We start from the raw sequence: 25169 nt of genomic DNA on the forward strand, positions 1-25169 counted from the left end.
TTCACCCTCAAAAAAAGGATCTAGACAGAGCACCACAGCACTATAGCCAAATTGCAGTGTAAATAATAATGTCCTATTGAGAAGGTATATGATGAACTAGAATAGACACATCTGAACATGAATTTGAACACATTTTCTTCTCCTGAATGTCAATTTTCAGTTCACAGACTAGATATTTCCTTTTTTTATTATTTTATTTATATATCTTTAAAAGATTTTATTTATTAATTCATGAGAGACAGACAGAGAGAGAGAGAGAGAGAGAGAGGCAGAGACACAGGCAGAGGGAGAAGCAGGCTCCATGCAGGGAGCCCGAAGTGGGACTCAATCCTGGGTCTCCAGGATCAGGGCCTGGCTGAAGGCGGCACTAAACCGCTGAGCCACCCGGGCTGCCTAAGACTAGATATTTCCAATGTAGCCACAAAGGCATTCCAACAGTGGTCACAGCAATGGCAAAATTGGGCATTTAAGTAAATATTGAAAATTTTGACAGTTTTAGCTATATTCAGTTTCACATTTTGTTTATGCATATTATTTGGCATAGCTCTTGTTGTGCTGGATCATATTTCAGAATATGCTTATTTAATTTTCTTTCTCTGCCATTTTTACTTCATTTGTTCCACCACATTTACTTTTCTGCAGTTAGCTGACAATGTAAATAGAAGCAGAAGAGCTCAGAAATCTACCCCAAATGCTACCCCACGCATGGGCTAGTGATCTCAAATACCATGACTTCTGCATTACATTTTCTCTCACTTATATTCCTTTTTTTGGTATATTTTTTATTGGAGTTCTATTTGCCAACATATAGTATAACATCCAGTGCTCATCCCGTCAAGTGCCCCCCTCAGTGCCCGTCACCCAGTCACCCCATCCCCCTGCCCACCTCCCCTTCCACTACCCCTTGTTTGTTTCCCAGAGTTAGGTGTCTCTTATGTTTTGTCACCCTCTCTGATTTTTCCTATTCATTTTCTTTCCTTTCCCCTATAATCTCTTTCACTATTTCATATGAGTGAACCCATATGATGATCGTCCTTCTCCGATTGACTTACTTCACTCGCATAATACCCTCCAGCTCCATCCACGTCGAAGCAAATGGTGGGTATTCATCTCTTCTGATGGCTGAGTAATATTCCATTGTATACATAGACCACATCTTCTTTATCCATTTATCTTTCGATGGACACCGAGGCTCTTTCCACAGTTTGGCTATTGTGAACATTGCTGCTATAAACATTGGGGTGCAGGTGTCCCGGCGTTTCATTGCATCTATATCTTTCAGGTAAATCCCCAGCAGTGCAATTGCTGGGCCCTAGGGTAGCTCTATTTTTAACTCTTTGAGGAACCTCCACACAGTTTTCCAGAGTGGCTGCACCAGTTCACATTCCCACCAACGGTGCAAGAGGGTTCCCCTTTCTCCACATCCTCTCCAACATTTGTTGTTTCCTGTCTTGTTAATTTTCCCCATTCTCACTGGTGTGAGGTGGTATCTCATCTTGGTTTTGATTTGTATTTCCCTGATGGCCAGTGATGCGGAACATTTTCTCATGTGCTTGTTGGCCATGTCTTTGGTGAAATTTCTGTTTGTGTCCTTTGCCCATTTCATGATTGGATTGTTTATTTCTTTGCTGTTGAGTTTGATAAATTCTTTATAGATTTTGGATACTAGCCCTTTATCTGATATGTCATTTGCAAATATCTTCTCCAATTCTCATTCTGTAGGGTGTCTTTCAGTTTTGTTGACTGTTTCTTTTACTGTGCAAAAGCTTCTTATCTTGATGAAGTCCTAATAGTTCATTTTTGCTTTTGTTTCCCTTGTCTTCATAGATATATCTTGTAAGAAGTTGCTGTGGCCAAGTTCAAAAAGGGTGTTGCCTGTCTTCTCCTCTAGGATTTTGATGGATTCTTGTCTCACATTTAGATCTTTCATCCATTTTGAGTTTATCTTTGTGTATGGTGTAAGAGAATGGTCCAGTTTCATTCTTCTGCATGTGGATGTCCAATTTTCCCAGCACCATTTATTGAAGAGACTGTCTTTTTTCCGGTGGATAGTCTTTCCTGCTTTGTCGAATACTAGTTGACCATAGAGTTGAGGGGCCATTTCTGGATTCTCTACTCTGTTCCATTGATCTATGTGTCTGTTTTTGTGCCAGTACCACACTGTCTTGATGACCACAGCTTTGTAGTACAACCTGAAATCCGGCATTGTGATGCCCCCAGCTCTGGTTTTCTTTTTTAATATTCCCCTGGCTATTTGGGATCTTTTCTGATTCCATACAAATCTTAAGATGATTTGTTCCAACTCTCTGAAGAAAGTCGTTGGTATTTTGATAGGGATTGCATTAATTGTGTAAATTGCCCTGGGTAGCATTGACATTTTCACAATATTAATTCTTCCAATCCATGAGCATGGAATATTTTTCCATCTCTTTGTGTCTTCCTCCATTTCTTTCAGAAGTGTTCTGTAATTTTTAAGGTATAGATCCTTTACCTCTTTGGTTAGGTTTATTCCTAGGTATCTTATGCTTTTGGGTGCAATTGTAAATGAGATTGACTCCTTAATTTCTCTTTCTTCAGTCTCATTGTTAGTGTATAGAAATGCCACAGCAAATATCATTCTCAATGGGGAAAAACTGAGAGCCTTTCCTCTAAGATCAGGAATACAACAGGGATGTCCACTCTCACCACTGCTATTCAACATAGTACTAGAAGTCCTAGCCTCAGCAATCAGAAGACAAAAAGAAATGAAAGACAAATTGGCAAAGAAGAAGGCAAACTCTCCCTTTTTACAGATGACATGATATTGTCTATAGGAAACCCAAAAGGGTTGTCTATAGGAAACCCCAAGATTGCTAGAGCTAGAACTCATACAGCAATTTGGCAATGTGGCAGGATACAAAATCAATGCCCAGAAATCAGTGCCATTTCTCACTTATATTCCTTTTTTAAAAAAAGATTTTATTTATTTATTCATGAGAGAGACAGAGACACAGGCAGAGGGAGAAGTAGGTTCCATGCAGGGAACCCTATCAATGGATATGGGAGTGGGACAAGAGGATGAATGGAGAACACAGAATAAATACTTAGAGAGAAGTAGCTTTTCCCAACTTAACAGATGAGAAAACTGAAGCTGAGCTTGCTTACACAAGTAAAATTGCAGGAACAGAATTCAAATCTAGGGCAAATAATTCCAAAATCATTCCTTTTATTTTTTTAAGATTTTATTTATTTATTCATGAAAGACACGGAGGAGAGAGAGGCAGAGACACAGGCAGTGGGAGAAGCAGGCTCCATACAGGGAGCCTGATGTGGGACTAGATCCCAGGTCTCCAGGATCACGCCCTGGGCTGAAGGCAGCGCTAAACCACTGAGCCACCAGGCTGCCCTCTCATTTATATTCCTAATGAGGCTTACCTGCTTTGGTTCTCAGGAAAGAGGTTAGGTGGAGAACTGCAGCAATTCTTTCCCTAGAGTCTTGAAGCAAAAGCTAATATCTACCATCAAGCAGGTAGAAAGTCTAATGAATAAGACAGAGAAGCTGTTAAGCTTTGCCTCAAATGAAAGCTATAGTTGAGCTGGCTTGGAATCTGCTCTGCAGGTTGGTGATGCAGTTTATTATTTTATTATTTTTTCCTCCCTTATGCTAAGGTCATAAACTTTTGCTAAGGTCTCTTATAAACTTTTAATTTGTTTTTAATGAGTCCAGTAACACTATTGCTTGGAATCGTTTTCTCATTGGATTGCGATTTTAAATGGCTGATGGAAATAATTGCCTAAAATGGAAGAACATTCTTTTGCCACTCAAAGATGATACGCCTGGTAGTATTTATGATACAGGCAATTGTTAAAGACTATTGGCTGGTGTCCTGTGAGTCCCTATTTATTTGTCCCCTTTGGGAAGGTACAGGTTGTTCTTGCTTGGGGCTTTGCTCTGCTCAGCTGCACATACTCTGCATCCTGAATGCTTTACTGACAAGTCCCCTATTATACAGGGCAGGTAGGTGAGAGTCATTGACATCTATGTGAATGATGAGTTCTGTTTCATCATAAATCACCTGAATATTCATGTCCTAGACTATTTGAGATTCTAGAAACTTCCTGTTTACAGAGATAATAAGAATAACACACATACCTATTTTGTTGTAGTGGAATATAATATCAGATCTCACTCTTGGTATTCCAGTCACCAAAAAACATAAATAAATAAAAAAGATTTCCAATGCTAGTTCACTCCATCATAGATAAAGAATTCTCTGGACTTATAAACAACATAAAATAATTTTCAAAAATTCCACATAACAAATGAAGCAAGAAGTGATGGGTGATTCAGTCTTGAAAGATGCCGTTCAATTCACCTATGGAGCATTGGGTAATACTGAGAAGGAAGACAAATTCCCTTCATTCTCTTTTTTTAATCCTAGGTGAGAGTATTTGTGCACATAATCTTTAAAATCACAGACAATAGCTATCATGTGTTTCCTGGGCGTCTATACTCTGTACAGGAATCCCTGATTTATAGAGACATGTGAGTGCTGGGCCACAGCTGCATCACTCCCATTAAGCTAGAACTCTCACAGTCAGATAATATAGACAGCCCTGAAACACAAGAGGGAGTGGGGATGAGCAATATTTCTGGGGCTCTTCTCAGAACACATCATTATCTGGCTTTTGTGTTTCAATAATTTGTAAGCAGGCCGCCTCCTCTATAAACAGACCAGCAGGAAAGCAGAAAGCCATATGAGTTATTGCATCTCTGCTGCCTGGGACTCAGGAGACAACATCACTTTTAATGTATTGAAATGTAGAACTGTGTTTGAGGGAATCTCATTTGGAATATGACCATTGGAAAAGCCTGGGCTACTTTAAGGATTGTGGAGAGATGCTCATTTCATGATGCTTGCTTGCCTGGTATCCCCATAAGTGAAATCACTGTTACAAAGCAAATGTTAGCTAATAGTTTTTAGCTAATTTTTTCTAGCCAGATTTGGGAATAGAAATATGAACAGAAGCTCATTGTAATTACTTACTGCTCTGTCCTGCTATGAGCATTACTTATTTCATATGCAATTAAGGTAAAGGTGCCAGGATGAGTCTAGGCCATGCTCATCTTTGGATTCCTATATATTAAGGAATGTCCTGAGTCCTGAAGGGGCCCCTTGAGAGGGTACTGGGGGTCCTGAGTGAAGCATGTGTGTATCACTTGCACATTGGATAGGCCATTAGATATTATTCCAGATCCTATGAAGAGAGATTACAATAAAAGATAAAATAGATGTAAAAGAGTTGTTTGTCTAAGACCTCTGGAAGATATTGAATGCATGAAAGCAGAGCTTTGTGGCTTTAATTGCAGAGTACAGCCATAGAGGAGGGTGAAGAGTCCTTGCCTGTTGAGGGCCAGTAGGCACATGCATTCTGTTTGAGACAAAATGAAATGATGTATCATCAGGCCAGACCTGCCTGGAACTGACTCTGAAGGGAAGCTGGGGAGGCCACCAGCCACACTGTGTAAGCACAGACACCCTTGATATCAACACAGATAGCACTGTGGCCCTTAGGCAGAGGCTTGATGGCTGCCTGGAAGCTTTGCTTTTTCTTTTCCCTTCCCTTTCCTTTCCTTCCTTCTTTCCCTGGTCCATTCGTCCTACACTCCCTCTCCTTTTCTTCCTTCCTTTCTTAAATTTCTTAAATTTTTTAGAGTGTAACTGATACACAATGTCTCATTAGTCTCAGGTGTACAGCACAGTGATTCAACTTCTCTATTTGTTATGCTATGCTCACTACAAGTATAACTACCATCTGTCATCTTCCAACATTATTATTGCAATACCACGGACTGTATTCCCTTGCTGTGCCTTTTATTCCCTTGACTTATTCATTCTATAACTGGAAGCCTGCATCTCCCGCTTCTCTTCATGCATTTTTGCCCACCTCCCTCACCCTCCTTCCCTCTGGCAATCCATCAGTTTGTTTTCTGTATTCATAGCTCTGATTCTCTTTTTTGTATGTTTATTCATTTGTTTTGTTTCATTTTATGATTCCACATATGAGTGAAATCCTATGATATTTGACTTTCTCAATCTGACTTCTTTTACTCTCTAGGTCCATCTATGGTTGTTGCAAATTACAAGTTCTCCTCCTTTTAATGGCGATGTAATATTCCATTATATATATTATTCCATATATATCACATAATCCTTACCTATTTGTTTATTGATGGACTTAAGTTGTTTCCTTAACCTGGCTACTGTGGATAATGCTGCAATAATCATAGGTGTGCATATATATCTTTTTGAATTAGTGTTTTCATTTCTTTTGGGTAAATACCCAGTAGTGGAATTACCAGTTCATATGGTATTTCTATCTTTTATTTTTTGAGGAATCTTCATACGGTTTTCCATAGTTGATGTACCAGTTTGCATTCCCACCAGCAGGGCATGAGTGTTCCTTTTTCTCCACATTCTCACCAACACTTGTTATTTCTTGTATTTTTTATTTTAGCCATTCTGACATATAAGGTGATGTCTCACTGTAGTTTTGATCTGCATTTCCCTGATGACTGGTAATATTGATCATCTTTTCATGTGTCTGTTGACCATCTGTATGTTTTTTCTGGAAAAATGTCTACTCAGGTCCTCTGCCCATTTTTTAATCAGATTTTTCAGTTTTTGGCGTTGAGTTGTATAAGTTCTTTATATATTTTGGATATTAACGCCTTTTTGGATATAACACACGCAAATTTTTTCTCCCATTCACTAGGTTGCCTTTTTGTTTTACTGATGGTTCCCTTTACTGTGTAAAACCTTTTTATTTTGCTGTAGCCCAAATAATTTATTTTTGCTTTTGTTTCCTTTGCCTTCAAAGACATATCTAGAAGTATGTTACTATGCTGTCAGCTTTTCTGATGGACCTAGCATCCTGTCTGTGTTTTCTCTATGGCCTATGGTTCTCAACTACTGGCAGTTTTTCCTGCCAGGGGGTATATGGCAATGTCCAGAGAAGTTTTTAGTGATTACAGTTCAGTGGGATATGTGTGGTAGGGATGGGGGATGTTACTACTGCTGTATGATGAGTGTAAGCCAGGGATGTTACTACGTCACAACATGCTCAGAAGAGTTTCCCCCTCCCCTACAAAAAAAAGGTATTATCTTGTCCAAAATGTGAGTATTGCTAATATCAATGACTGACTCACATCTATGACTGTATCACTATTGTGGTTTTGATAAAGAAAGCAGGACATAGAGGTGTCTCTGAGCAAATGAGATGATCCAGCACCTGTGACACATCCTGATGGGGATTCCAGAGCTTTCTGAGATGGCTTCAAAGGGAAGATACTCCTGCCAACAAAAAAGGGCATGGTGCCAGATAACTGTAATTTGGAGTGCAAATCAGTATCTCTTGGGTGCCCAGCTTTTGTAGATTTGAGCTTTATGAGCATTTAATGTTTAGTACAATAGCCGGGGTCTTTCTGTAGGCTTTCAGATCATCTGAAAGAGCTTTACCTCATCCTTAAGATCAAATGCCTGAAGGGAGTATTACCAATTGCTTGGCAGTTTTATTCCCCCTTGAATTCAGGTGACATTTGTTGACTGCCCATTATATGGCAGGCATTCTAGCTGTGAGGGTGACAAGAATAGGACAGTCTCTGTTGATGTTCTCCTGCAATTAAATTCTAGTGGGAGATGTCTGTGAATGAATAAAATATTCAAGCAATTAAGTAAGCACTGTTGTTTTCAGGGTTTGTAAGGCAAGTACACAGCATTGGGAATGTGTATAAGGGAGATCCTAATGGCATTTTGGCCTTCATAGAAAGTTTTCTCTGATGAAGGGATGCCTTTGCTCAGTTGCTTGGGCTTCCTTACAGCATGGCAGCTAGGTGTCAAGAACCCAAACCCCAAGACATCAGGGCTGAAGTGCATGGCATTTGGGATCTGGTCTTGAAAGGCACATTACCTCATTTCTGCCACCGTCTTGGATAAGACCGTCACAAGGGTCCAACAATTATCAAAGAAAGGGTGACATAGGCACTACAACTTGATGGAAGGGAGGTGAGGATCACATGTTAGGAAAAACAAGTAAGATGAATGCTATTGTTGCAGCCATATTTGGAAAATACAGTCAGCTCCAAGTAAAACAAGAATAATTCAATACAATTTTTTTTTAAATCACTTATTTTGAGCTGGAGATAAAACTCTGGTTTTATCTGGAAATACAGAGATAATATAATGATGTCTCTAAATAAAGAGATAATGTAAAATCAATAAAAAGTAATCAGTGAATGAATAGTTACTAGACTGGTGAATACAATAGTAACTTATGAATTTTAGTCTTATGGTCAGATTTTTGATTCTTTGGAAAATTGTTTAGGTTCATTTAAGAGTTCACAGTTGCCAACAGGTGCTATAAGTCCAGAATGGTTTTGCAAAAACAAGTGTTTGTTGTTAGTGACATGCTATTTTTTTGGGGGGGGGGTGTTTTTTGTTTTAAGATTTATTTATTTTTAGGGAGAGAGAGAGAGAGAGTGGACACCTGAGAGCAGGGGTAGAGATGGGGGTGGGGGCAAAGGGGAGAGAGACAGAGAGAGAGAGAGAGAGAGACCCAAACAGACTATGTGCTCAGTGCAGAACCCTACATGGGGCTCGATTCCACAACTCTGAGATCATGACCTGAGTGAAAACCGAGTTGGACACTTAACCAACTGTGCCACCCAGATGTTCCCCCTCACCTCTGCTTTTTTTTTTTTTTTTGCTTGTTTTTAAGTTGTAGTCCTACAGAACATTTTCCCCCTCTGTTTATGAGATTCTATTTTTGTTGAGAAAAAAGCTGGGCAAGATTGATATATGTAAAGAAAAACACTCTGGTATTTGTTAGTAACTGTAAAAAGCTCCCTGTGATGGAGCACACCTTGTTTTGATGTTGTTTTTCTCCATTTGTTACAATGAAAACTTCTCCATCTGGAGCAAACTAAATGGAAAAATCTGAAGAGGTGAATGTTTACTCCTGAAAAATTGGGAGAAAAACTGCATTTTGCAGAAAAATATTCTTCCTGTCTTACCTGAAATGAATAGTTCATGAAATTTTATGATCACTGAAATCATAATTTTCAATTGGACTGTTGGCCACTGTTAGATTTGACTTTTACAGGTAGAGCCAATGGTCCAGTAAAGTTATTACTGCTTATTTTGTAGACTGTACTGTTTCAACATTAAATTTTAAGGATTTCTTAGATGATATTATAGGATTAACTTGTGTCTTGAGTTTACAACGAAGTCCTTCAATGACAGTCCTTGACTGAAGCAATTTTCATAATTATATTGACCTGAGAAAATGTCCTTGCCCGAAGGACTATGCCAGTATATCACAGAATACAAATGTTGTTCATCATGTAAAAGCGGAGGACAAGTCCAGTGTCATCTGCAGAAGGTAGGAAATATTTGTTCCAGAAGATCTGCAGACTCCTCTTGTTAAACAGTTGTTGCAGGTCAGGTCCCCAGAAAGGACTCTAAAACAGACTTGTGGCAGGAGGTTTATCAAGGAGTGCTCTTGATGTCAACACCTCTGGGAGAATGGAATGATTTTGTGGGATGTTGTGAAACTGATATGGTCCTAGAGTGTAGCAATTAGAGGCAAAGGGACTAGGTCCTTCTATTCTGATATTAACCATAATTGGATATGGGGTGACAGAGGAGGGGACAGAATTTTGGGTGAAATGACTCTTTTTAGACACAAACAGCACTAGTGTCTCAGTTCTGAGGGAGACGCGTCACAGAATCCACCACACAATGTTGTTTTTGAGCTATTGAGGGACATACCATGATCACCATAGAACCTAGGTTATCAAATGTAGATGATACAGGAAGTTTTCTATTGAGGAAATACATTGTGATTTAAAACCCATCAGAATCAAGCCCAAGATCTGTCATACTCATTCTCATCACCAGGTAATATTGATTAATTACAGGCTGTGAAATGTCAGGTTTGTATCATTTCCAGAAGTTTCTGTGTTAGATGCCTCAAGGTTCCACAGATTTGCAACAATTCTCATACTTAATTGTGAAAGCAAGAGGAAAATGAACACATTGTGAATGATTTTTGTTAATAACCATAAAAATAGTTTAAATCATCAAAGACATTTGTTTTCAAGGCCCGTTGTCCTGTTGCTCAAGGCCAAACTGTTAGTGGGTAGAGTTGTATGGATGAGTTGTAAATGTACTGTTTTACCACTGGATAGAAAATTGCATCTTAGGGTGCCTGGGTGCAGTTGGTTAAGTATCTGCCTTCAGCTCAGGTCATGACCCAGGGTCCTGGGATTGAGCCCCGCATCAGGCTCCCTGCTCAGCATGGAGTCGTCTTCTCCTTCTTTCTCTGCCCCTCCCCTCACTCATGTTTTCCCCCTCACCACTTATTTTATTTTAATAAATAAAATCTTTAAAAAAAAAAAAAGAAAATTGCATCTTGCTATCTCAAGAGGGGCATCACAGATATCTCCTAGGCAAGAGCTGGTTCACATCTTGTAGGAACCAAATGCTAGGCATTAATGATATCAGAATGACCCAATTATAAAATCTCATCCATGGGGAAACAGCACACAGTAGTTTAGAAGCATAGATTCTATGTGGTTTAGAGCATAGCTATACTATTTGTTTGCTTGGTGCCCCTGGGAAAATTAAATTCTCTGTTATCTCATTTTCTCAGCTCTAAACTGAACGTAATTATACTAGGGTTTTAAAGATTAAATGACTAACCTGTGTGTATGGCAGAGAGTAAGCGATTTGTAGGTGTTTACTCTTATAATGTTCAGTTATGGTTTCTTTTTTTAAAGAAAAATATAAGAACCAGCTTTCTCTGCACTAAATTATTGCACCATTTTTGGTGCTGGAGGTATACTTTTTGCTATATGGAAAAATCAAATAATGCTTGATTGTTAATGAGTCAGTATCTTTGAATGATTAGATTAAAGTTGACATTTGAAGATTTCCCTCAACTTTCTTCATATGGGTCAGAAAAAGACTTAAAATAATAACACCCTTATTTTAAATTTTTGATGAAAAAGGGGAGATTTGGGAATTTATTTTCAAGAAAAACCTGTGTTATACATCTTTGATATATTATCTCATTTAACCTTTACAGCAACCTTATGAGATTTGGATTGTAATTTTCTCCTTCTTACTGATGGAGGAAAATGAGAGAAGAGGTTATGAATAGAAGCTGGAGCAGAGTTTAGGATCTGATAACAAGTCAGGGTGATGCCATTGTATGGCTTGGGCAGGTGTGGAGGGGGGTGCTGGCTTACTCAATTGCAGTTCAGGTTGGATGATGTATGTGCAGAATACAAAGGGCTGAGGGCCCTTCTACACTGTGACCAGCTGCACAGGTGTTTCTTCTGAGGGGAGTTCATGACAGCAGAACCACTAACTGCTTTCTCTGGGACCACTGTCTTTGGGTTAGTTAGTAACTTATTCCAGTAGAATGAAAAGCATGAAAGTTCCCTTAGTCATGTAAATACTAATTGCTCCCCAAGAATATAAGACAAACCTATCATTGCAAAACAGTGGTTTTCTTTCCTTTTCTCTCTTCTCTTCTCTTTGCTTTCCTTTTCTGGTTAAGGATTAAGTTACATAAATAAGAAAAAATGTTAATGTTTGCCAGAGGCCACTGGAAATCAATATATTTTTGTTTCAAGACACCTTGTATTGTAGCTCTCTCAAGGATATTTGGAGAAAGAAGAGCAAACAGCTAAAGGAAGTCGCTGTGGTGGTGAAAATTGTCCTCTTAAAAAAAGACCTGTTTCCTAATCTTTTCTGCTGCAAAATATTATGTTGATTCAGGAAATTAGTTTTGCATTTTTAAAAATTATAATTTAGAATAGGACTATATTTAGGTCAGAGAGAAAAAGCTAAAGATGTGGTTTTCAAATTCTAAAATCTTACTTTTAGACAGTTCTTACAGTTGCTCAGTTGACATACTTTCCTTTTCTATAAGTAAAATGGCTTGCACTCTTTTCTTCTGTTCCAGGAAGTCTCAGAGCTCTTCCTGATGTCAAAATCTTAAGAGAAACAGAAGAGCAAAATTTCTTTCTGCAAATTCGTCAAGAAGGGTATCCAATTATTTAAAAATATACCGGTCTAGGAATCATGAAACAAATACAGTTTATTTGGGTTTTATTTTATTTTATTTTTTTAGTTCATTCATTCATTCATTCATTCATTCACTCATTCATTCGAGACACAGAGAGAGAAGCAGAGACATAGACATAGGGAGAAGCAGGCTCCCTGTAGGAAGCCAAATTCGAGAGTCTATCCCATGAGTCAAAGGCAGATACTCAACCACTGAGCCACCCAGGTGTCCCTATTTGGGGTTTTAAAAATAAAAGCAACCTAGTGGATATGCACAGACCTTTGTACCTAACAGGCTAAAGAAAATCAGATTGAAGATGACATAGTATAATTAAAACAGGGAATGACCATGAACTCCTCAGGATAGGAAGATAAAAGAATAAAGGAATGAAAAGATCTCTATGTATAAATCATTTTTTTAAAAGAAGAACTGTGTGGCTAGAGGAGAATAACAGTGAAACATTAAGCGGGAGTATGTAGAAAAGAACAAATCCAGAAGATCAAGAATGGTATACATGCACAGTAGGTATCTGAGCTTTATACAAATTTATACTGATATCAGCGCCTCTCTACTGGTTTCTTTGAATACAAGATTCATGGAATATATTAAAAACAAAAATTTACCCTGTCTCAAGCCAGTAAAAATGTGAGACAGTTTTTCTACCAAGTCATTTAGCATCATGACCAGATGGTTAAAGAAGATAAATTTTAGGAGCTGATTTTCAAGTTTCAGAGGAAACTGCTGTTGGTTTTCAGTTTGGTGCACTTCATAGTGCACATTTGCATATGAAAAATGCTCCCATAATATTGCAGTTAATTTACTGGGCAAACAGCTTGAATATATATTGAGGCTTTATGGTGCCAAGACACCCAGTTGATCTGAAAAAATTACAAGTGAATTTGGGAGTGGAGGAGAAAGGAGTAATAAATCAGTTATATGTTAACTTGCAGAAGAAAGAAAATGCTTGCCTCTTCTCCAACTCTCCCCACCTTTTCAACTGGTTGAATTTACATTGTGCAGACAGACTGTAATTTGTGTTAGCATTTGGTTATTGATTAATCCTCTTAGAAAGAGTTAAGTTACTTGACGCTTTACTTGATTCATTTTTTAAATTGGCAGTAAAATCCTTGAAAAACACTAGACCTATGTAAACACAATCTGAATACACACTAATAACATTTATCCAATATTTGGATACCCATTCCATCAAGGCATCTTGCTAAAGTAATGAAATAATGATTCAGTTCTCTCATTATTAAAAAACAAAATGAAGTGCCTGGGTGTTTCAGTCAGTAAAGTGTCTGACTCTTGATTTCGACTCAGGTAGTGATCTCAGGGTTGTGAGATGAAGCCCTGTGTCGGGCTCCACGCTGAGCATGGGGTCTGCTTCAGATTCTCTCTCTCCCTCTTCCTCTGTCCTTCCCCCCACTTGTACTCTCTCTTTCAAATAAATAAATAATCTTAAAAAATAAATGTGAGTTTATCTACAGTAGAGACTTTTTAAAAAAGATTTATTTAGTTATTTTTAGAAAGTGTGAGAGAGCGTGATCAGGAAGTGCAGAAGTAGAAGGGAGAAAGAGAATCTCAAGCAGACTCCATGCTGAGCACAGAGCCCAGTGTGGGGCTCCATCTCACAACCCTGAGATTATGACCGGAGCTGAAACCAAGAGTTGGACACTTAACCAACTGAGCCACCCCGGTGCCCCTACACTACATTGTTGATGCTTCTCCAACATTAGTACCGTTCCTTCTTTATCTGGAGGGTGGAGGCCAGGGATATTTCCATACATCCCACAATATTTGGGGCAATCTATTTCTCTCCCATAATATGAGGAATTAGTTAGTCCAAAATGTCAGTATTGCTAACATCAATGACTAACTCACATCTATGACTGTATCACTATTGTGGTTTTGATAAAGAAAGCAGGACATAGAGGTGTCTCTGAGCAAATGAGATGATCCAGCACCTGTGACACATCCTGATGGGGATTCCAGAGCTTTCTGAGATGGCTTCAAAGGGAAGATACTCCTGCCAACAAAAAAGGGCATGGTGCCAGATAACTGTAATTTGGAGTGCAAATCAGTATCTCTTGGGTGCCCAGCTTTTGTAGATTTGAGCTTTATGAGCATTTAATGTTTAGTACAATAGCCGGGGTCTTTCTGTAGGCTTTCAGATCATCTGAAAGAGCTTTACCTCATCCTTAAGATCAAATGCCTGAAGGGAGTATTACCAATTGCTTGGCAGTTTTATTCCCCCTTGAATTCAGGTGACATTTGTTGACTGCCCATTATATGGCAGGCATTCTAGCTGTGAGGGTGATAAGAATAAGACAGTCTCCGTTGATGTTCTCCTGCAATTAAATTCTAGTGGGAGATGTCTGTGAATGAATAAAATATTCAAGCAATTAAGTAAGCACTGTTGTTTTCAGGGTAAGACAAGTACACAGCATTGGGAATGTGTATAAGGGAGATCCTAATGGCATTTTGGCCTTCATAGAAAGTTTTCTCTGATGAAGGGATGCCTTTGCTCAGTTGCTTGGGCTTCCTTACAGCATGGCAGCTAGGTGTCAAGAACCCAAACCCCAAGACATCAGGGCTGAAGTGCATGGCATTTGGGATCTGGTCTTGAAAGGCACATTGCCTCATTTCTGCCACCGTCTTGGATAAGACCGTCACAAGGGTCCAACAATTATCAAAGAAAGGGTGACATAGGCACTACAACTTGATGGAAGGGAGGTGAGGATCACATGTTAGGAAAAACAAGTAGATGAATGCTATTGTTGCAGCCATATTTGGAAAATACAGTCAGCTCCATGTAAAACAGGAGTAAGTCAATACAAAATTCTCTTTGAATCACTTCTCTTTTTGAACTCTCTAGGTAATTGATGTGATATCCAACTTCCAAAGTAGACACTAATTAGCTGAGCCCGTAGCACAATGCCATCTTCCTTGTCATAATAATTGCTTCAAGAGTGTCACATGACATGAGTAATAACTCACTAGCCAAAGTGAAAGCCATGGCAGTTATTCAGAGCTTGGGAGAGGAAACATCATCTCTCCTGGATGGTGTGGTGTCTTGATGTGAGACCAAGAACTGCTACAAATACTTTGTTATCATGAGGAAAGCCAGCCTCAGGAAAAAGCTGATGCATCAGGGTGGGTAGAACTCAGTGAAACTCAGAGAAATAGACTGAGGTCCTTATCAAACCTGTCAGAAGCTGTAATATCCCCTAGTCTGCATAAGCCAGTGCATTACTTTTTAAGTGAGTTTGTGTTGGATCCTCTATTCCTTGCAAATGAAATCATCCAAAGAGATCCAAGGACTCAACAGCACCAAGGTCAAGGACTCTTATAGATCTTCAGTCTACTATCCCCTGCCCTGCCCTTCCCTGAGACAACATTCATATGAGACTTATTTTCTCTACTAAAGCCATTTCTCAGTTTTGGTTTGAGATATAGGGAGGATTAAAGGTAAGGCAAGGCCTCCATACTTTCCTATTTTAGCTTTAGAAAGCCTTCAAATACTTGAATGCACCAAAGTTTATTTGAACTCTTTATTTATATTTACAGAATCCCTTAAGCCCATCATCCAGCTTCCCATAATGAATGATATAATATGACTGTTAGTACAATATCAAAACAAGAAAATTGACATAATTTAGTAGGACAAGTAAGCATTTTCAAATTAGCCCTTGATTTTGTCATCTGTAAAGGGACACTACAATAATGCATTCCTTTCAAGTTGAAACAAGAAAATGAATGCAAAGCAGTTAGCTCAATGGTTCGTACTTACCTGGAATTATTATCAACAACACATATATACAATACTATGTATGTATATACACATTTATATATTGTGTGTAGATATGTATATGTATGGAAATACATGCACAAATATATCAATTTTTAGGGCTCAGGGTATTATTTAAATATTTAAATATATTGTTAATAGGTATAGCTTTGTTGTTCTGACATGTTGCTAAATACATCTGTAGCTTATGGTTACATCCTTGGAGAAAATACAATTTGATTATATATTTCTTGTGAAAAAAAACTTGATCCATTTTTGTGAAAGTTGTGGGAGATGCTTATATCAGATTAACACTCAATATATTGGATTCAAAAATCAAATTTCTAGCAAAGAGATTGTGCATTACTTAAACACTAGCCATGATGTCTCTACCTCATAGACAAATCAAATCTGTGAGTGCCTTCTAGATTACATTAACTGAAATTTTTCAGACTGATCCTGTGTTCTACCAATTTCTAGGCTGATCAAGTCCTTTCATGGAGAGCCTCTCAACGAACTAAGGGAGTTCTCATTTTTTAAATACAGTGTTTTTCGAATAGTGGTCAGTGGAACACCCACATTGATATCATATGGTGATTTTCAAGGACCTAATCTAGATCTCCTAAGTGACTTCTGATGGGTAGGAGTAAGAAATCTTCCATTTTGACACACATCAGATTCGCATGGGCATAAAAGTTGAAGAATGCTGCTGTGGTGCCATATATAAAGTATCCTTAAAGTATAAGGATAGTGTCCTAAAGCAATTCAAGAATGAATGATGCTCCAAGTACTAATAGCAGGAAAAAGCAAAGAGGAAAAAGAGATAGTTTGTGATAAAACCAGAAAAGAAGTGTATGGGAAGATAAAAGATATACAAAAATTATTCAAAGAAGCATCCCAAGATAAAATTATCTTAAAATGAGTCTACCCAGACATATCGCTTTTTCTAGGAATTAACTTTAAAAATTTAAAATTAGCATACAGTAAATTGACTATTTTTGGTGTACAGTTCTATACATTTTAACACATGAATGAATTTGTATGATCAGGATAAGAACAATTTCACCACCCTAAAAAACTCCCTCTTGGTTTCCCTTTGTACAAAATCATACCTTCCCTCCTCCCAATCCTTAACAAATACTAATGTGTTTTCTGTCATTCTAGTTTTGTCTCTTAAAGAATGTCATATAAATAGAATCATACAGTATGTAAACTTGAAACTGACTTTTTTCACTACGCATAATGCCGTTGAGATTCATCCAAGTTGTTTGATGTAGAAATAGTTCATTCCTTCTTATCGTGAGTAGTACTGCATTCTATGGAACTATCACAGTCTGTTCTTCATTTACCTGTTGAAGAACATTTGGATTGCTTCCAGCTTTTGGTGATTACCAATAGAACTGCCATAAATATCCATGTACAGATTTTTGTGTGAACATATGTTTTTATTTCTCTGAGGGTAAATCCTCAAAAATGGGGTTGCTTGATCATATGAGGATCTGATAAGTATGTGTCACTTTATTAGAAACTATCAAGCTATTTTTAAGAGTGGCTTTATCATTTGCATTCTTACCAACAATATGCAAGTGTTACAGATGTTCTGTATCCTTGTTAGCACTTGTTACTATCAGTATTGTTTATTTTAGCCTTTCTAATAGGTATGTGATGATATCTTCTAGTGGTTTTAATTTACATTTCCCTAGTGGCTCTTCAGTATTGTTGAACATGTTTGTTGTGCTTACTAGCCATCTCTATGTCCTTTTTGATGAAAAAGTCCATTCACGTCTTTTGACTGTTTTTATTTTTTAAAAGATTTATTTATGTGTGTGTGTGTGAGAGAGAGAGAGAGAGAGAGAGAGAGAGAGAGAGAGTGAGAGAGAAAGAATACCCAAGCCGACTCTCATGGAGTATGGAGCCCGTACTCAGATCAGGACCTGAGCTGAAAATGAAGAGTCTGACACTTAACCAACTAAGCCACCCAGGTGCCTCTCTTTTGACTATTTTTAAAGTGAATTGTTTGTTTTCTTACTGGTGAGTTTAGAGATTAGTAAATACAAATACTTGCCAAATATGGGATTTGCAAATAACTGTTTCTGGTCTGTAGCTTATGTTTTTATTGTCTTAACAGTGTCTTTCACAGAAGAAAAAATTTTATTTATTTATTTATTTTTATTTTGAGAGAGAGAGCAGAGGAGGGACAGGGGGAGAGACAGAATCTTAAGCAGGATCTGTTCTCACTGCCAAGCCCAGTGTGAGGCTCAATCTCACAGCCCTTAAATGATGTCCTGAGCAGAAATCAAGAGTCAGGTACCTGGCCAACTAAGCCACCCAGGCGTCCCGAAAATTTTTAATTTTGATGAAGTCTTATTTATGATTTCTTTTGTAAGGATCATGCTTTTGATAATCTAAGAATTCTTTGCCTAATTGAAATAATGAAATATTGTAGTCTCACACATATAAGCAGATCTGTAATTAATTTTGAGCTAATTTTTGTAAGATGTTATATAATTTCTAATTTTTTGTGGGTTTTTAAGGTTCTTTTGGGGGGGAGGTTCCCCTTATGTCTTATTTGCTTTGTCCTAACCATTTCTGGAATATACTATATTTTACATATTTAATTGTCTTTGTACTTTTGTAAAAACCAATTGGCTCAAAGGAATGAGAAAGAAAGCCATAGTCTGGGAATAAATGTTTCCAAAATATATATATGTGATAAAGGACTCTTATGCAAAATATACAAGGAACTCTTAAAACTAGCAATTAAACAATGAATAATCTGATTTTTAAAAAATAATTAAAAGACCCAAACACACAAAGAAGATATATGGACAACAAATAACAATATGAAAAATGTTTAACATCATATGTCATTAGGGAATTGTAAATTGAAAACAATGTGATACCAGTACACACCAAAATCCAAAACACTGAAAACAACCTTGGTAAGGATGTTGAGCTATCATTCATGTCTGGTGAGAATACAAAATGGTACAGACACTTTGGAAGACAGTTTGGCACTTTCTTACAAAACCAAACATATTGTTACCCTATAATCCAGCAGCTATGTTCCTTCATATTTACCTAAGTGAGTTGAAAACTTATGTCCATATAAATACATGTATACAGATGTTTATTTTTTTAATTTTTAAAAATATTTTATCTATTTATTTGAGAGAGAGAGAGAGAGAGAGAGAGTGAGAGAACAAGTGGGTGGAGGGGCAGAAGGAGAGGGAGAAACCAACTCCCAGCTGAGCAGGGAGGCCAACACAGAGCTCGATCCTAGGACCCCGGGATCATGACCTGAGCCCAAGGCAGGTACTTTACTGATTGAGCCATATTTTATGAATATAAAAATATTCATATTTGCTGAAACATGGAGCCAGGATGTTCTTCAGTAGGTGAATGGATACATAAACTGTTGTACATCTGAAAAATGGAAAATTATTCAGTGCTAAAAGGAAATGAGCTATCAAGCCATGAAAAGATATGGATGAATTTTAAATGCATATTACTAAATGAAAGTAACTAATCTGAAAATGGTACCTACTGTATGAATCTAATTATATGACATTCTTCAACAAAAGCAAAACTGTAGGACAGTAAAAATATCAGTGATTGCCAGGCATAATGAGGAGAAAGGGATGAATGGGTAGAACACAGACAATTTTGGGGGAAAAAAAGAGATAATCAATTGGCCATATATGTGGAGATCTGTTTCTAAACTCCATTCTGTTTCATTGATTTGTATGTATATTTATCTTTTCACCAACACCACCCAATAATTTTATATTTGGCCTAAAAATTGTGATTCTTCCAATTTGTTATTCTTTTTCAAAATGCTTTGGCTTTGTCTAAGTGAATTTTGGAATCTAGTCTATATCTACAAAAAACAAAAAAAATCCTGCTGGGGATTTGATTGTGACTGTGTTTTATCTGTAGATTCACTGGGGTAGAGTTGGCATCCTTACTATGTTGGGTTTGCAATCTATGAACGTAGATTTTAATTTTTTCAGTTATTATGGTGTGTATGTGTTATGCGTAAGTTTAAAAATTGTTTTTTATTGCCTATCGTCTATTGTTAGTGGGAATATATGATTGAGTTTTACATGTTAACTTTTTTTTTGTAGATTCCTTGAGACTGTCTGCATAGAAAATTACGTTGCCTGTGAGTAGAGACAGTTTTTTCTTTATAATCTGTTTGACCACCCACCCCCCACATCCCTTATTGTTTTGTTTAGGACTTCCAGTGTATCAAATAGAAGTGGTTAAGAGTGGACAGCCTTGCCTTGTTTCTGGTAGTAGGATGAAAGCATTCAGTCTTACACCATTAAATATAATACAGGTGTAGGTTTTTCACCAATGCCCTTTGTCATGTTGTGGAAATTTCATTCTCTTCCTAGTCTCTTGTTTGTTTTTTTTAATCATGAATTAATATTGAATTTTGTCAAATATTTTTTGCATCAATTGATATGATCATTTTTTTAGTATAGTTTGTTGATAATAGACTACACTGATTAATTTTCAAATATTGAACTAGCTTTGCTTTCCTGGGACAAACTCGATTTGTTTTATATGTTACTATATTTGATTTGCTAATTTTTTTTGGGGGGGGCATATTTTTGCATCTACTTCATGAGGGATATTGGTCTGTAGTTTTCTTTGCCTACTGTCTATGGTTTTGATATCAGGATAATATTGCCTCACAGAATGAGTCAGGGTATGTCCTCTCCTTTCCTGTTTTCTGGAAGAGATTATATTAAATTGGTGATTTCTTCTTGAGATGTTTGATGGAAATCAGTAGTGAAGTTGTCTATGCTTGTATATTTCATTTTCAAAAGGATTTTATCCAGAAATTAAATTTAAAGGGCCCCAGGGTGGTTTAGTCAGTTAAGTGTCCAACTCTAGATTTCAGCTCAGGTCATGATCTCAGGGTCATGGGATTGAGCCTGTGCAGTGCTCTGCACTTAGTGGGGAGTCTGCTTGAGATTCTTTCTCTCCCTCTCCCTCTGCCCCTACTCCTATCTCAGTCTCTCTCTATCTCTAAAACAAACAAATAAATATTTAAAAAAAGAAATTAAATGTAAGAGGTACAGACTATTCAGGTGTCTTTCATGTTGCATAAGTTTTCTCAGGAATTGCTTATTTCATTTAAGTTGTTTTATTTATGTGCACAGAGTTGTTTGCAGTGTAATCTTAGGATTCTTTTAATGTCTGCAAGGTCTGTAATAATATATTCTTTATTCTTTATATTGGTAATTTTTATCTCCTTTCTTTTTTGCTTTGTCACACTTGATAGAGGTTTATCAATTTTATTGATTTTTTAAAAAAGAAATCAGCTTTTGGCTTCATTGTTTTTTTTTTTCTTTTTCCTTTTTTTTGTTTCATTAATTTCTTCTCTGATTTTTATTATTTATTTCCTCTGATTGCTTTGTTTTTGGTTTGCTTTGATTTTTTTTTTTTTCAATTTAAGGTAGGAGCTTGCATTATTGAATTATGACTTCCCTTTTTTCCTTTCTTTGCCTGGTAGTTCTGGACTATAAAAATGACCCTGTAAGGTCAAACTGTTCAAAGTAATCTTAATAATCAATGGGAAAAATTTTTATTTTTCCATACCACTAATATTTTTTTATGAATAGATTGACCACTTTCTTAGTGTGGATTATAAGTGTTTGGCAAATGAAAACAAGGTGAAATTAATACTTATTTAATATATTGTAATTTAAGACATTTTGAATTTTGAGAACAGAAGTGTTTTGTTTATAAAAATGCAAAAAATGTACTTTGAACTTCTCATTGCAATAAATTAAATGAGAGCAAGCATCTTGTCTGTGCCTTGGCAGTTTGTCTGATTGCTTTCTAAGTTTGAATTAGTTTCCAACAGTTTGTCTTTTGTATCTTAAATATTGTGAAATATTTCCAAATGTTCCTTTAATGTGAAGTTTTGTCATTGTCACTTCTTCTGGGACATTTAAAGCCTTTTTTCACTATACTACCACTTTTCTCATTTCTGTTAATACATACACATTTACTGAGTTCCTCTGGCTGCATATGTAGAGCCTTTTGAATGGCAGCACTGTCAACCTTTCCATGGTCAGCTATTTTTTCTATAACTCCATTTATGTTGGATTCAAATTTTACTTTTATTTTTTTCCTGCACATTCATCTTTGTAGGCCACTTTTCTTTTTTGACTGTACATTTCTGTACAATTGCACTTGAAAAACTGTCTATTCTGTTGTTCAGTGGAATGTTTTATAAATGTCACTTAATTACAGTTTTTGAAGTCATTGGGCAATTCTTTTATGAACTTGCTCACTTTCTGTCAACTATTTCTTTTGCTTACTAAGAAGAGATCCCCCCCCCAGCTTTACTGAGATATAATTGATATATAACATTTTGCAAATTTAAAGTATACAATGTGCTGATTTGATACACTTATATATTGGGAAATGATTGCCACAAATAGGGTTAGTCAATACCACCATCTCTTTACATAACTAACATTTTTGTGTGTGTGCTGTGAGAACATTTACTATCTTTGCAACTTTCAAGTATATAATACAATGTTGTTAACTATAGCCAGGATGTTGTTTATTAAAGCCCCAGAACTTACTCAAGTCTGTATCTTTTGATCAACACCTCCCCAAACCCCTTAGCCCCCGTTACCAGCCTCTGAAAACCAACATTCTATTTAAAAGGAAAGTATAGGGGATCCCTGGGTGGCGCAGTGGTTTAGCACCTGCTTTTGGCCCAGGGCGTGATCCTGGAGACCTGGGATCGAATCCCACGTCGGGCTCCCGGTGCATGGAGCCTGCTTCTCCCTCTGCCTCTCTCTCTCTCTCTCTCTCTCTCTCTCTCTGTGATTATCATAAATAATAAAAAAAAGGGAAGTATAAAGTATACATTATAGCTGTGGATTTGTCTTTTTTCTTTTCTTTCAGTTCTGTCATTTTTTGCTTATATTTAGAAGCTCTGTTCTTAGGTGCATACACATTTGTAATTGTTTAGTATTCCTAGTAAATTGGCCATTTTATCATTATGCAAGCTGCCTCTTTATCTCTGATTATTATTATTATTATTTTGCTCTCTTGCCTAGTTTGTCTGGTATGAGGTTCACCATTCCTGCTTCATTTTGATTATTGTTTACTTGTTATAACTTTATCCATTTTACTTTTAAACTGCATAGGGTTTTTTTTTTAAGATTTTATTTATTTATTCATGAGAGAGACACACAGAGAGAGGCAGAGACATAGAGAGAGGGAGAAGCAGGCTTCCCATGCAGGACTTGATCCTGGGATTCGGAGACCACAACCTGAGCTGAAGGCAGACCCCCAACCGCTGAGCCACCCAGGCGTCCCTAAACTGCATAGTTTATTACATTTGAATGAGTTTCCTATAGATAGCATATATTTGAATCATTTAAAAAAATCCATTCTGACACTTTCTGTCTTTTAATTGGTGCATTCAGACCATTTGTATTTGATGTAAATACTGATTGATATATTTGGGTTTAGCTCTCCTATTTATTATTTTTTAAAATTTTTGTTTCTTCTATTTTGTATTCCCTTGTTTCTCTTTCCTGCTTTGTTTTGTTTGAATATTTTTAATATTTCATTTTAGCTTATCTGTTGTATTCTTTAGTATATTTCTTTTTAAAATTGAGATATAATTTATATATAACATCGCTTGAGTTGCAGGTATACAATGTGTTGATTTGGTATATTTATATATTGCAGTGTGATTACCACTGTAGCTTTAACGAACTCTTTAGCACACCAGATAATTATTTCTTTTTTTTTTGTAGTAAGAATATTTAAGATCTAGTCTCTTAGCCGTTATATAATACAGTATTGTTGACTATAAGCACCATGTTGTGCATTATATCTCCCAAGCTTATTTGTATTCTACTTTCAAATTTGCACCATTTCACAACATCGCCCCAATTCCCCCATCCTCCTGCCCCTGATAACCACTATACTGCTCTGTTTCTACGAGTTTGGCTTTTTTATATATCACAAATAAGTGATATAATATTTTACTTTGTCTGGTTTATCTCACTAAGCATAATGCCTCAGAGTCCATCTATGTTGTCACAAGTAACAGGATTTCCTTCTTCTTCATGGCCGAATAATATTCCACTATACATATACCACTTCTCCATTAATTTGTTGGTACTTAGGTTTTTTCATATTTTGGCTATTGTGAATTATTCTGAAGTGAACCATGGGAATGCAGATATCTTTTTGATATCCTGTTTTCATTTCCTTAGGATATAGACACAGATGTGGGGTTTTTGAATCAAATGGTAGTTGTATTTTAACTTTCTTTTGTCAATGTCTTACAGTTTTCACTTTAATTTTCTGCTTCCTCCTAGGTATTTTGTTTCTGATGCTATTGTGAATGAGATATTTGTCTTTATTTCGTTTTCAGATTTTTTTGTTAGTATATGAAAATGCAATTGATTTCTGTATGTTAACTTTTTATCTTGCAACTTTACTGAATTCATTGATTAATTCTAACAGTTTTTTGGTTGAATTTTTAGGATTTTCTATGTGTAGGATTATATCATCTGCAAATAATGGCAATTTTACTTCTTCCTTTCTAATCTGGATGTCTTTTGTTTCTTTGTCTTGCCTAATTGCTGTAGCTAGGACTTCCAGTGCTATGTTGAATAAGAGCAGTGAGAGCAGACATACTTGTCTTGTTTTTAATCTTTAAGGCAAAGCTTTGCATCTTTCACCACTTAGTGTGATATTAGAAGTGAGTTTGTCATGTATGGTCTTGAGGTGTATTTCTTCTATACCCAATTTCATTATAAAAGGATGTTAAATACTTTCAATTTTTTTGCATCTATTTAGATGATATATGATTTTTATCTTTCATTTTATGAATATGGTGCATCATATTTATTGATTTACATATGTTGAACCTTCTTACATCCCAAGAATAAATCCCATCTGATCATGGTGTATAATCTTTTTAATGTACTGCTGAATTCAGTTTGCTAATATTTTGTTGAGAAGTTTTGCATCTATAACTTATCAAATATATTCATCTATAGTTTTCTTATAATGTACTTGTCTGGCTTTGGCATCAGGGCTATGCTCATCTCATAAAATGAGTTTGGAAATGTTTCTTCTTTAATTTTTTGGAAGAGTTTGAGAATAATTTACATTAATTCTTTCGATATTTGGTAGAATTTATTGGTGAAGCCATCTGGTCCTGAGCTTTTCTATTTTGGGAGGTGTTTGATAACTGATTCAATCT

At 36.6% G+C, this 25169-nt stretch overlaps 1 long non-coding RNA gene across 9 annotated transcripts in view; it reads left to right on the top strand.

The window, feature by feature from the left end:
* Nucleotides 1-25169, top strand: part of LOC144301802 (uncharacterized) — a 467418-nt gene that overhangs the window by 114944 nt on the left and 327305 nt on the right. For all 9 annotated transcript variants that reach the window (XR_013368689.1, XR_013368684.1, XR_013368682.1 and 6 more), the window contains one exon: nucleotides 20032-20069. This is a non-coding gene — a long non-coding RNA (uncharacterized LOC144301802). The remainder of the gene's footprint in view (nucleotides 1-20031; nucleotides 20070-25169) is intronic.

The sequence above is a fragment of the Canis aureus genome, chromosome 30 (assembly GCF_053574225.1).
Source record: "Canis aureus isolate CA01 chromosome 30, VMU_Caureus_v.1.0, whole genome shotgun sequence".
NCBI classification, from domain to species: domain Eukaryota; kingdom Metazoa; phylum Chordata; class Mammalia; order Carnivora; family Canidae; genus Canis; species Canis aureus.